Below are 12316 nucleotides of genomic sequence, written 5' to 3' on the forward strand. Positions count from 1 at the left end.
CCCCGTTACTTCTTTGGAAATATAATAGCTAGCTCCAATACACTGAGATCTACAGGGGACAAAAAAACCCAACACAGTTCTTTACAAAGAAGATTGGTATTATTATTTCCATTTTACAGACAGGCAAACTGAGGCCCAAAGGGGTGAAGGACTTGCCCGAGGTCACCAAACCTGTCAGTGCTGATAATAGAATCCAGATCTCCCGAGTCCCAGTGCAGTGTTCTACCCACTAGGCCACACTGCCTCCTGATATCATTGCCTCCCCGGGGATGGGCGTTAGGGCATTCTCTTGACCCTGCTAGTGGAACCCAGTGGTTTTATTGGTGAAGCAGATTTTTCTTTCTTGTTTATTTTTTACTCTGCAGGGAAATCTCCATCTCCCCTCTCTTTTAGCAGGAAAGCCCAGGCTTCCCTATTGGACTGGAGTCTCTCTTCTCCTGGCCGTTTGCATGCAGGCTCAGCACAGATGGCTTTTTCACAGTTGCAGGAGCGTCAACAGACAGCTCTGCTCACTCTGGAGGGTAATGTTGATTCATGCCCTATGTGTTCGGACTGGACTCCGGCAAATCACAGGTGCTCCATCAAGTCAAGCGATGGCTGCTCAATGTCCCATCCTGTCTGCTACCCTTCTTACAACAAGGTCACCTCTCTCCAGGCTCTGTATGCGTCTAGCTAGCCGAAGCATGGTTGGGTGGTTAGCTTGTGGGCTCAGACCTCGGTTCCATTCCCTGCTCCCTAACAGACTTCCTTGGTGACATCGGGCAAGTCACTTAGTCTTTTTGCTTCAGTTTCCCCACCTGTAAAATGGTGATGATAGCACTGTGCTACCTTTCAGGGACAGACATCAATCCAAGGTACTGATATGGCCTGCACAGGGGTCACTCACCCAGCACTGAAATGCTGCCACTCTGGGGTAGGACGCAACAGCTATTTGACAGCGCACAGAGATCATTCACCCAGCACCAAAATGCCACCACCTCTGGGGTGGAACCTGGCAGCTGTTTCACAGTGTTCAGACAACACCGTTAACTAGATCTTAATTCTTAGAGTGATAAATGATTCATTCCATTCGGTGCTGTTGCTCTCTGTAAATTCAATGAAGCCATTATTCAACAGGCCCCTCTCCTGCTGCCCTCTGGTAAGGCACGTTTGAGAGAGATCTAGTTGTAAAATACGAAGTTCTACACTGAATCCTACTTGCAGGCTATAAGACCTTTCAGAGTAACTTCTATCCTCCAAAGAGAGCCCAAGGCCTTCACAAACTAAGCGCAAATGTATGCCTTTAGTTACTTCCAGGAAATCCAATTCATTTCCAAGGACAGTGTGGTCCAGTGACTAGGACACTAAATCACGACAGCTTGGTTCTGTTCCTGGCTCTGCCACTGACCTGCAGGTGTACGTACAGCCCGTTTGCATGCAGGGTCTTGATCCCAGCTGGGGCCTGTAGGTGCTACCGTAATCATAAAAGAAAAAGCCTTTGTATAACCAATGGCAGAATTTGGCTCAACCGTTGCTGACATGCAGCCAGCTCTGGGGTGGAAGGCTGCAGCCAGTTGGCACGGAGCACCAACATTGCGGGTTAGGAGAGATTTCTGCCAAGGATAATGAAGGCAAAACTCCACTCTTAGGAGAAACGCCCTGAAATGCTTAATGCCCAAGTAGGGCAGACAGACAGGAGCTTGATTTTTAAAATGCTCATTCAGTGAGTGTCCAGCAAACTGCAAACAATTTGCCTTAAATAGATTTATTCCTCTGCCTTGCCAGGATTTGAACTTGTGTCTACTGGAAGGACAGAGTCTTTGCTCACCAGCACAACCAAACCACACAGATTCTAATGGAGCAATGCCTGATTTACCCACTGGAGTCAGTTCAGAATCAGGCCCCACTCAATCGAGCAGCTAAACTGACAATGTAGTGCCAATACTTAGCCCCTGAGTTGCCTCACCCAGGATTTCCAAGCACTTAAACATGACCCCGTTGTGATTTGATTCGGTCCTTATCCTCTTCCTCTTTTTCCAGATGGGTAAACTGAGGCACGGAGGGTTCCACTCAAGGCCTGGAAGGAAGCGGGTTCTCATGGGGGAAAAGCTACTTAGTCTTTTCTGCAGCTGAAGACATCCAGGTGGCCTCATGGAACGTACTGCACTTGGGAACAGTCAGGCTGACAGATGTTGTTCCATTGTACTTCCCTATCGGGCTCTCTGTGCCCATCGGTTGTCTCATATGCTTCGGGCACATCTACATTTGAGACGGCAGCTGTAATTCCCAGCTTGTGTGGCCGTACCCGCGCTAGCTCTGCTTGCAAATCTGCAGCAGGATGGGCGGCTGCTCAGGCTAGCTGCCCCAAAGACAAACCTGCCTGAGCCACCATAGAGACATATGGACAGATACGTTTATCGGCGCCGGGAATTACACCTCCCAGCTCAAATGCAGATGGGCTCTTAGACTGGAAGCTCTTTGGGGCAGGGACCGTCTTTCTGTTCTGTGTCTGTACAGCACCGAGTGCGCTGGGGTCCTGGGCCATGACTGGGACTCCCAGGCGAGACGGTTTCAAGGATAACAAAGTGAACAGGATTTCATTCCCCACCCTGTGCCGCTGACGCCAGGTGCCCCTCGGAACTGCCACCCGCTATTAAAGAAGCGGCGTTCAGGGAAAAAAACCATCCCAGGTTCTTGATTGTCGCTAACTTTGCTGGCGCAAACTGCTGCCAAATGCTAGGCCGTGTCGCTGGAGCCGTGTGGGTCCCAGGATATTGGAGAGATGAGACGGGTGAGGTCATTTCTTTTATTGGACCAACTTCTGTTGGGGAGAGAGACCAGCTTCCCAGCCACTCGGCTCCATCCGGGCTCCCCCAACGCTCACAAAGACTCCGGGTACTTTACATTACAAAGCAGCCGCCCTCTGTCCTGCCCCTTTGTGCCTTCCGCCAAAGGCTGAAAATAAGTCAGCCCAGGGTTCAAACTGCCCCCCACCCTCCCCCCCGCAAATAGGGACAGGGCAGGGCTGGTTTGTGCATTTCTGCTTGCAATCTGAAATGATGCACAAAGGTATCAACTAACATTCACGCCGCTAGACGGCAGGTAGCCGCGTGTGTCTATTGAAACCCGTGTGTGTGCAAGGAGGAGACGATCAGGATAAGGGGACTAGACGTGGGGGGGGGGGGGACCCTGCATTTCTCCAAGCAGAAGCGCTGCGCTTTGGATTGCAACTCAGGGGCATCAGCAAGTTTTGGTGCATTGGATTAAAAATCTGCCCTGCTCCAATTTCCCCCTCTCTCCGCGGGATAGTCTGCTGGGTTTCGCCAGTTGCAAAGGGGAGGGGGGAATTTTGCCAGCACGGCGTTGAATTAGAAATACATTTGTCAAGCTGTGTGATTTCTTGGCACTCTTTTTTTAAGGGGGGGGGAATAAAAGGAGGAGGGGGGGAGGTTTTGTGTGTGTGTCTGTGCATCAGGGAGCTCGTTTCAACCTGGGTCCTGCCTCGCCCGCTGGCTGAGCTCCCGGCGGTGTGTGATCTCTGTGCTCTCTTTTGGAATAACTGCAGTTCACCTCTGCATTGGCCCACTGCAAGATCCAGCCCAGCTCCGGAGGAGAAGTTCCCACTCTCCAGCCCCCTTCGCAAGACCAGCATCCACACGCCTCGCGTGAATTTCCACCCCTGCAGCCGGCTGCCTTCTCAGGAGAGGTTAGTGAATGACTTTGATTTCGCGGCTTCCTCCTTGCTGCGCTGGGATCCCGGCTGGGCTCTTCGGTTTCCTCTGGATTCTTCTGGGGCTGGGTCGTGAATCCTTTCCTCGCATCGCGGAGCAGCAAGCTACTCCCAGGAGCGTTCCCCTGGGGCGACGGGGCTCCCCCTTGTTAATAAAGGACTCACACTTTGGCCCTGGGGTTTGTTTTTCCAAGTGCAAATAGATTTATTGAGAGGTTTCAGAGGAGCAGCCCTGTTAGTCTGTATCCGCAAAAAGAACAGAAGGACTTGTGGCACCTTAGAGACTAACACATTTATTTGAGCATAAGCATCGGATGCATCCGATGAAGTGGGCTGCAGCTCCCGAAAGCTTATGCTCAAATAAGTGTGTTAGTCTCTAAGGTGCCACAAGTCCTGCTGTTCTTTTTGCGAATAGATCTGTTGGTCAATCTCTCTTTTTTTGGAGGACAGAAAGTCAGAGGAAAAGCTCAGACTGGCAATGAGATCTCAGCCTATTGCAGAGTGTGACAGGCATAGCCATTTTCCAGTGCAAACAGTTTTTGGTGTGTGTGTGTGTGTGTGTGTGTGTTGCGGTTGATGCATGAGAGGACATGCCGTGAATATGCCATTTGCAACACTCAAGGGGGGGATGCTCGTCACTTCAGCCGGGGCCCCTCATGTGGCTACCGCGGGGATTTGTCCTTGGATCTGCGACGGTCCAGGGTTTCTCTCTCCGCACTGAACAATTGTATATGTGGGCGAGCAAGCCTTTTAATAGGTTGCCTCCTCCCTTGTGTTGCGTGTGCAAATTCTCTCGTCCTCTCACTCCTTCATGGCTCCAGCCCTGGAAATGCGTGGGGGAGTTTTAATGGTTTTTATTTCCTTTAAAAAAAAAAAAAAGTGGCATATAAGAGAGAATTTACCACTGGCCCGAGTTCCATCCTGCATTAACAGCCCTGGAGCCTGGCACTTGCCGTTTGTACATAGAGGGCAGGGACAGTCTAGGCCCTGGCAGGGCAAGCCTGTGCTAAACTTCTGCGAATGCACCGTTGAGCTCTGCCCCGGCCAGACTGTCTTTAATGGAGCAGGTTCAATGTAACTCGCTCTGTGGGCTTTCTGCTGAGACTGCCAATAATTGGGGGGGGAGGGGGGGGGATGTGCTAACGTGGCTTTCCTGTAAGAAGGATGGGCTAGCGGCTCCTGCACGGGGCTGGGATCCAGGAGACCTGGGTTCTTGCTGGGTGTGACCTTGGACAATCCACTCCATCCACCTTGTGCCTCAGTTCCCCCCCATATAAAATGGGGCTGCCCTATTCCACAGGGGTGCGGTGAGGCTAATGGCACCCATGCCTGAGAGGTGATCGCCTGCTGTGGTGAAGAGGGCAGCTCAGTGCCTGGAGAGCTTGCTTGGGATCAGCTCTCAGGTGCTGGGTTTGATGCAGAGGTTCTTCAGCCTGCCTTATGCAGCAGGTCAGGTGGAAGGAGCCTAGCGGCCTGGAAATCGACAAGACACTCTTTGCAGCCCCTCTGCGGCAGGAGCCTAGCGTGTTTCCTGGAGGAAGGCTTTGCAGGGAAATCCTGCGGGGGTGGGGGGGGGGACTTACTCAGGTTCATTTGTTTGCAAAACAAAACCCAGCATTGCAGATTCCCTAGTGGGTTCCATGGAGAAGCATGGAAGGCCAGCCGTATCCAACCCCATGTACCTTGTCTGTTGCAATGACCCCCCAGAAACTCCACCTGCTAGCTCAGGACTAACCTGCCCCCATGCAGGGCAACGGCACGTTCACTGTCTGCAATACAACAAGCCGGAACCAGCCCGCAAATACGCCCCATGCCCTGAGGGCCCCTTCGCACAGCCCCTGTGGAGCTAACGGACCCGACCCCAGGGTGGATTTGATTTAAATCACTAGTCAGGAAGACTCGATTTAATCATGGATTTCTACATAAAAGAGCATTCTGGAATATGCTGCTCAAACAGTTTCACTTTTGTTTCTACTGCCTGTCCCTCCCTTCTCACATTTATCTCCAGACTCCTTCTCCTTGTCCAGATCTATTCCGCCCCCAACAATCTTCTATTCACTGAACTTTCTGAAACTTTGCACTTTTAGAGCGGGGTAAGGGATTGACTCTGTGTACACAAATTTGCAGAGGGACAATAGGGTTGGGGTCTGTTATTTCTCATCTCTCTATATTATTTATTTATTTAAAAACATTTTTGCTGTTAACAAGCGTGTTATCTCTGGAGACACAAATCCACAGGTTGAGAACCGCAAAACGAAGCATCTCTGATGGTATCTTCTAGACTGAGCACTGAGTCCCATTGGGTAGATAGACAGATTAACCTAAATAATCTATACAGAAGCTCCTGGAACCTCATAAAATTGGGTCCCTAATCCATGAATATTGGAACTGCTTTACAAAACTTTTCTTAAACTTTACATGAATATATCATCTCATACGATAGAATTAGAATTTATAATCCCTATTTCATGAGCAGATATCTTCGAGCTACAATATATCTTAATTAAAACTATCTTTAGAGAGGGTTTTTCCTCAAAAATCCGATTTAAATTAAAAAAAAACCCGATTTTTTAATTTTTTTTTTAAATAATTGATTTTTATCCACCCTGCCCAACCCTCAGCCCGTTGAAAACAATGGCAGCTTTGCTGAGGAGCACGGCAGAATCAGGCCTCTCTGCTCCAACGCCTCAGTATTAGGATGGAGTTCCTGACGGCACGTCTCCACTTAAACAGCTGCCCCGCTTCAGTGTAGACGCTCACACTACCGACGCCAATAAGCAGTTCTCCTATCAGAGTAGGCAATCCACCTCCCCAGGAGGCGACAGCCAGGGGGATAGAAGAATTCCTCCGTCCACCTAGCACTGTCTACACCAGGGGTGTATGCTGATGGACGTCCCCAGTGGAGACCAGCCCTCAATTTCCAGGCTGGGGAGGGAATTAAGACCCTTAATTGCACTTTTTTTTTTGTTTTGTTTCAGTTAATTGATGGCTATTTATCTTGCTACAAAAGTTTCCACCCTAAACCGGCAGTTCAGAGGCACCGCAGAATACTTGCTGTTACTTTAGCATTATTATGAAAGGGCTGGAGGGTCCAACCTAGATCAGTGGCCAAGCGTGCAGACACACTGGCCCAAACCCTCAAGGGTATTTAGGCACCTAACTCCCACTGGAGTGAAGGGCCTAAATACATGAAGATCTGGGCTACAGTGCTTAAAGTGGGAGGAGTAATTTAAAGTGGAAGAAGGGGGTCAATCCCTCCCCCCCCCAGTCAAAATCTAAATACTGAGCTGGGTTGCGCAATTTAAGCTCTCTTTCTAAAGCTGCCGCTCCCAGTTTAGGATTGAATCCCTCATTTTGTTCAGACCACTTTAAGCACAGCAACCCCACAGTAAGAGACTGCTCCGGTCCTGCAGCGCTGACAGTCTAAATAGGTGAGGGGAAACTGAGGCACGCAGAGACGTGACTTTCCCCAGGTCAGCTGCCAAGCCGGGACTAGAACCCAGGTGTCCCAACTCCTTTCCCAATGACCTAGCCACAAACCACCACTGCCAGGCCTGCTGCAAGGACATGTTGTTAAGACGGAGGAAACTCAGCCCTTCAGAGGGGGGGCCACAAGGGAGAGCCAGTTTGGAGCAGAACTTTCCCCACAGTGTTGGGTGGTCCTGGGATCTGGGTTCTGGGTCCTTGTACCGGGCCTGTCACAGTAGTATCTGAGCACCTTCCAGCATGAAGTGACAGCGATCTCATGGGGTTAGTTTCTCCCAGCCACCTGCCTAGGCGGTTTAGAAGCTTGCAGAGTCAGCACAACCCTAGATCTTTGATCCTCCACAACACCTCCCCCTGTAAGGACAAGGGGGAAAGGCAGTTTTCAAGCCAAGATCTGAACGGAGGTGGCAAGGCTGAGAAATAGAGGGACACCGGGATGCAGTGGAGAAGGCTCTTGCACCTACAATGTGCAAGGGAAGGAGGCGGCCGGGGCCAGGCAATGGGCACGAAATACACTGGTGGTGTTAAGGGAAGCTAGACAACGGGGCTGCTCTTGAAAGCTCTGTGCCCAGACGCTGGTTTTGGCCACAGTTTCCTCCTCCTCCGACATCTCAATTCTCCAGCTCTTTGAAACCTGCCAAGAAACCCCAAGCAAAAAATCTGAACCGGTCACTTTCCCTTATTGCTGTCAGAGGGCTCCCTGAATCTTTATGCCAAGCAGCAGGAAGGGCGGGAAACACTCATCTCGCTTGCCGCGCTACTCAGACTAGACGTTTATTTATGGCTGTTTCGTTCTTCAGAAGCGCTCCAGAGGTTTACAAGTGACTTCACCTTGCTGTCCACCTCTTAGTGGAATCATGAAGGCAGATGGCATGGGCTAGACGTTGCCTCCCAGGACTGGGAGGCAGGATGCCAGGATTCTCTTTCCACTGAACGTGGTCCAGTGGTTAGACTGGGGCAGGCTGGCCATCAGGACTCCTGGGTTCTATTCCCAGGGAACGTGATCTAGGGGGTTAGAGCAGGAGGAACTCATAGTCAGGACTCCTAGGTGCTCTTCCCAGCTCTGGGAGCAGAATGTTGTCTAGTGGTTAGAGCAGACTGGGAGTCAGGATTCTATCCTACCTCTGCCACTGTGTGAGCATGGGCAACTCACTCCCCCCTACCCGCACAAAACCACTCTGTGCCTCAGTTTCCCCCGCGGTCAAATGAGAATTTGTAAAGTGCTTTGAGATGAGTAAAAGCAAGAAGAGAGGAGTATCATTTAAGTGCTCTCCTGAACTGCTTGGTTGATACCAAGTACCACACACTGCAGGGGGTAAGCTGCACTTTTTCGTTCCCAAAAGAGACAGACAGGGGAAGCATTTTAATATGTTTTTAAACATAAGCCCAGATATCTGGACAAATTCCAGTCTGGGTAATTACGTTCTGCCTGCTTAAATGTCGCCAGGGGCTTTAATGGGATGTGGTTTCCTTCTTCACTTCCTACCTTAAACCGTTTAGTTGGTGCTGTTATATGAGGCCACAGTGACCCATCCCAGAAGTGGCTGCATTTCAGCAATCTTGCATATCGCTCTCCTCAGCACCCAGACACTTGTGAGACCCAACAGTGATGACCGTTGTGACCTCAAGCTTTCTGTGTTGCTGCTGGTCTGATGCAGTCCCTGCTTTTATCCCAGCATGCCCCGAGCCCCCTTCTCCTGAAAACATATATGAGAAGAGCTCTGCCCTGCACCATGTGCTCCCTCGTCTTATGGAGTTAATACAACAAACTCCTGTTGCTCTCTGCCAGAGGTTAGCACAGGGGTCCTGGACTCCTGGGTTCTATTCCTGGTCTGGTCACTCTGTGACCACGGGTGAGTCACAGTCCCTTCCCGTGCCTCAGTTTCCTCATCTGCAAAATGGAGCTAATACTCCTTCAACTCCCTGGGGTGCTGTGGGGATGTCCTCGCAAGTCCTTGGAAGATGTTGAGTGCATATTAATGGACTGATTCGGGAGATTGTTTTAGTAGTCATTTCCCCCTGGCAGGAAGAAGACCCATTTCTGCTGTGAGTGGGTAGTGCTCCGGGGCTGTTGGATAGGGAAACCAGGGCTAGTGGGTTTTTCAAAATGCACCAAGCTCTTGAACTAAAGCAGGGATCTCAAATTCAAATCACCATGAGGGCCACATAAGGACTAGTACATTGGCCCAAGGGCTGCATTACTGAAACCTTTTCATACAAAGATACAAAAGCCCACTCCCCTGCCCACGGCCCCACCCCCACTCCACCCCTTCCATGAGGCCCTGCCCCTGCCCCCCCTCTTCCCATCCCTTCCCCACCCCCATTCCAACCCCTTCCCCAAAGTCCCTGCCCCAAATCCACCACCTCCCTGCCCCATTCCAACCCCTTCCCCAAATCCTTGCCCCGGCCCCGCCTCTTCTCCGCCTCCTCCCCTGAGCATGCCATGTCCCCACTCCTCCCCCCTCTCTCCTGGAAAGTCCTAAGCGCTGCCAAACAGTTGTTTGGCGGTGGGAAGCGCTGGGAGGCAGGCAGAGGAGCGGGGACGTGGTGCTTTGGCGAGGGGGAAGTGGGGTGGGAGGGGAGCTTGGCTGCCAGTGGAGTCGGCGCCTATGGCAGGCCGCAGGAAATAACCGCATGTTTGAGACCCCTGAACTAAAGGATCAATGCAGAAAGAAAAAAAAAAGAAAAATCGCTCAAAGATTTCTGGAACGAGGTCTAACACACTGGCTGGGGGCATAGAAGCCTGGAATAGCAGGGAACCTGTACAGTAATAATCATCATCCCTTGCTCTTCTAGAGCATTTCTCATTAATAGATCTCAAAGCACTTTACAAAGGAGGTCTGTATCATTATCCCCACTGTACAGACAGGGAAACTGAGGCACAGGGCGATGACTTGACTTGCCCGAGGTCACGCAGCAGGCCAGTGGCAGAGCCAGGATTAGAACCCAGGTCTCCTGCTGTACCCACTAGGCAAGATGATATAAGAGAGCAGGATCTTACCCTCTGTGTACAGTGCACCTGAGTATATGTCTGTATACGTCGTGTGTGTATCTCTGTGTCCATATGTATCTACGTGTACACTTGTATGTCCGTAGGTATATATATGTGTGTGTATGTGCTTGGTCGTGTGTTTATATGCATATGTAAGTATTTGTACGTGTGTGTGCGTACTTAAGTGTGTGGGTGTGTGCATATAGCTGAACAGGGTATTTGTGGGGCCATGCTCGTGTTTGTATAGGACTGTGTGTATCAGTGTGTACATGCGTGTGAGGGGGATCTTCCCACGCTGCTGTTAGAAGCCACCTTCCTGCAGATTGCGTTCTGACCTCCCCACCTTCGTTGGCTCTCGGCACAGCCCTCTGCCACGCGGACTCTCTGCCCTTCACCCAGCCCCGAGGCCCCAGCCGCGCTGACTCAGCACGGTGAGAGCCAGGTGAGGGGGAAGGCGAGCCCAGGATGCTGACAGCAGCCTGCCCTCTCTAGCAAATGGCCCCTTTCCAGGCTGGAGATCTCACAAATTCCCTGGAAATCTGGACTCTATTAGGATCTGCAATACGATAGCACCAAGGGGCCCCCAACTCAGACCGGGACTCCCTTGTACCAGGAGCTGTACATGAGCACAAGACAGCTGCTGCCCTGAAGGGCTTTCAAGCTAAAAAAGACAGACAAAGGATGGAAGGGGAAACTGAGGCAGAGAAGGAATGGAACTTGCAGGTCAGTGGCACAGCTGGGAATAGAGCCCGAGTGCAGTCACGTCTACACTACAGCCCCTTTATGCTGCCAGGTGTAAGGGAGCCTTTGTGTAAATGAAAACCAGACCCAAAATGCCCCCATGCTCGCTAGTTGAGAATTACATCTGGCTGGATTCCCATTCGTGCGGAGCACCTACAGCTCCCATTGACGTCCATCAGGATTGTGAGTGTGCAGCACACCCAAAAAGTGTGTGCCACGTCCCCTCCTCACTCTGTGGCTTGGCCACCTGGAAGATAACAGCCTACTGCTGCCACCAGCAAATGGAGTTCATCCTTTAGCTCACGTGATTGAGATCTGCTCTGTGAGGGTGAAAGTCTTGGGTTCAGTCCCTGCTCGCGATGCAGGTGGGCGCTGTGACAGGTGCCCAGCACCTCTGAACCAGCAGGTGGCTGATGTAGGTCCCTGAATATGGATTAGGTGGAACTGTAGCCTAAGCAACGTGCTCCAGATCACAGAGAGCCCAGGGACAGAATCCAGGGGGCTGATCCTCGGTTACACACAAGACCCCTTTGTGTTGCTTTGGCAAGGGGGCAAAGTGCCATCCTAAGAACCCCCGTTGTGCAAGGGGCCTCCATGGCCAGTGGGGAGCTGGCCTACAAGCCCTGCTCCCAATGGCCTATAGAGGGAGTGGACTGGCAACTTGGCCAGAGCACACTGCACTATGACTATTCTCTGCTTCCTGGGGGGCAAGGCAAGTAAAGTGCAAGTTACAGCAGCCTCTGGGCTGCTCTAGCTGACACCAGGGTCCAGGCAGAGCCCTGCAGAGCTCCAACATACAGGGACATAAGCCACCTTTATGCCCCATCCTTCTTCTCTGAACAGACTGACAATGAGGCCACTGCTCTCCAACTGGGAGGTAGCATGGTCTAGTGGGAAGATCATGGGACTGAAAGTCAGGAGACCTGGGTCTGTTCTCGGCTCTGCCCCGACTTGCTACATGACCCTGGGCAAGTTCGTTCCCTTCTACCTGCCTCAGTATCCCTCCCACCCTATGTCTATGTAGGCATCAAGCTCTTTGGGCCTGGAACTGGCTCTATATATCTACAGCGCCTAGCACCTAGCTATTACAGTAGTAACATCGCCTGGGTGCTAACCACTGGACCACCACTACCTGCCTGACTCCATTTCAGAGTAGAAAACTCATCTCAGTGCGCTCAGCCAAGCGGCTGCTCCCTGCACCCTCCTTCAATTTATTCCTTTTCCACAAACTCCCCGTGGGCTCCAGCTCATTGCGCCCGAACTATCAGCCCTGCTCTGCTCCATTGTTCTCACAGACCCTGGGCAGAGCAGCCCGTTCCTCGAGCGAGGAGCCCGACTCCGTGGGCATGACCGGGGGACGAACATGGGGTGGGGGAAGGGGCTCTTGG

The 12316-nt window shown here is 51.6% G+C and overlaps 1 protein-coding gene across 2 annotated transcripts in view; it reads left to right on the forward strand.

Moving 5' to 3' along the window:
- The first annotated feature begins 3474 nt into the window (after positions 1–3474).
- BCAN (brevican) overlaps positions 3475–12316 on the forward strand; it is a 51021-nt gene continuing 42179 nt past the window's right edge. For both annotated transcript variants that reach the window (XM_074938174.1, XM_074938175.1), the window contains exon 1: positions 3475–3685. The gene's annotated coding sequence lies outside the window, so the exon portion shown is untranslated. The remainder of the gene's footprint in view (positions 3686–12316) is intronic.

Source organism: Natator depressus, chromosome 24 (assembly GCF_965152275.1).
Source record: "Natator depressus isolate rNatDep1 chromosome 24, rNatDep2.hap1, whole genome shotgun sequence".
Classification (NCBI taxonomy): Eukaryota; Metazoa; Chordata; order Testudines; family Cheloniidae; genus Natator; species Natator depressus.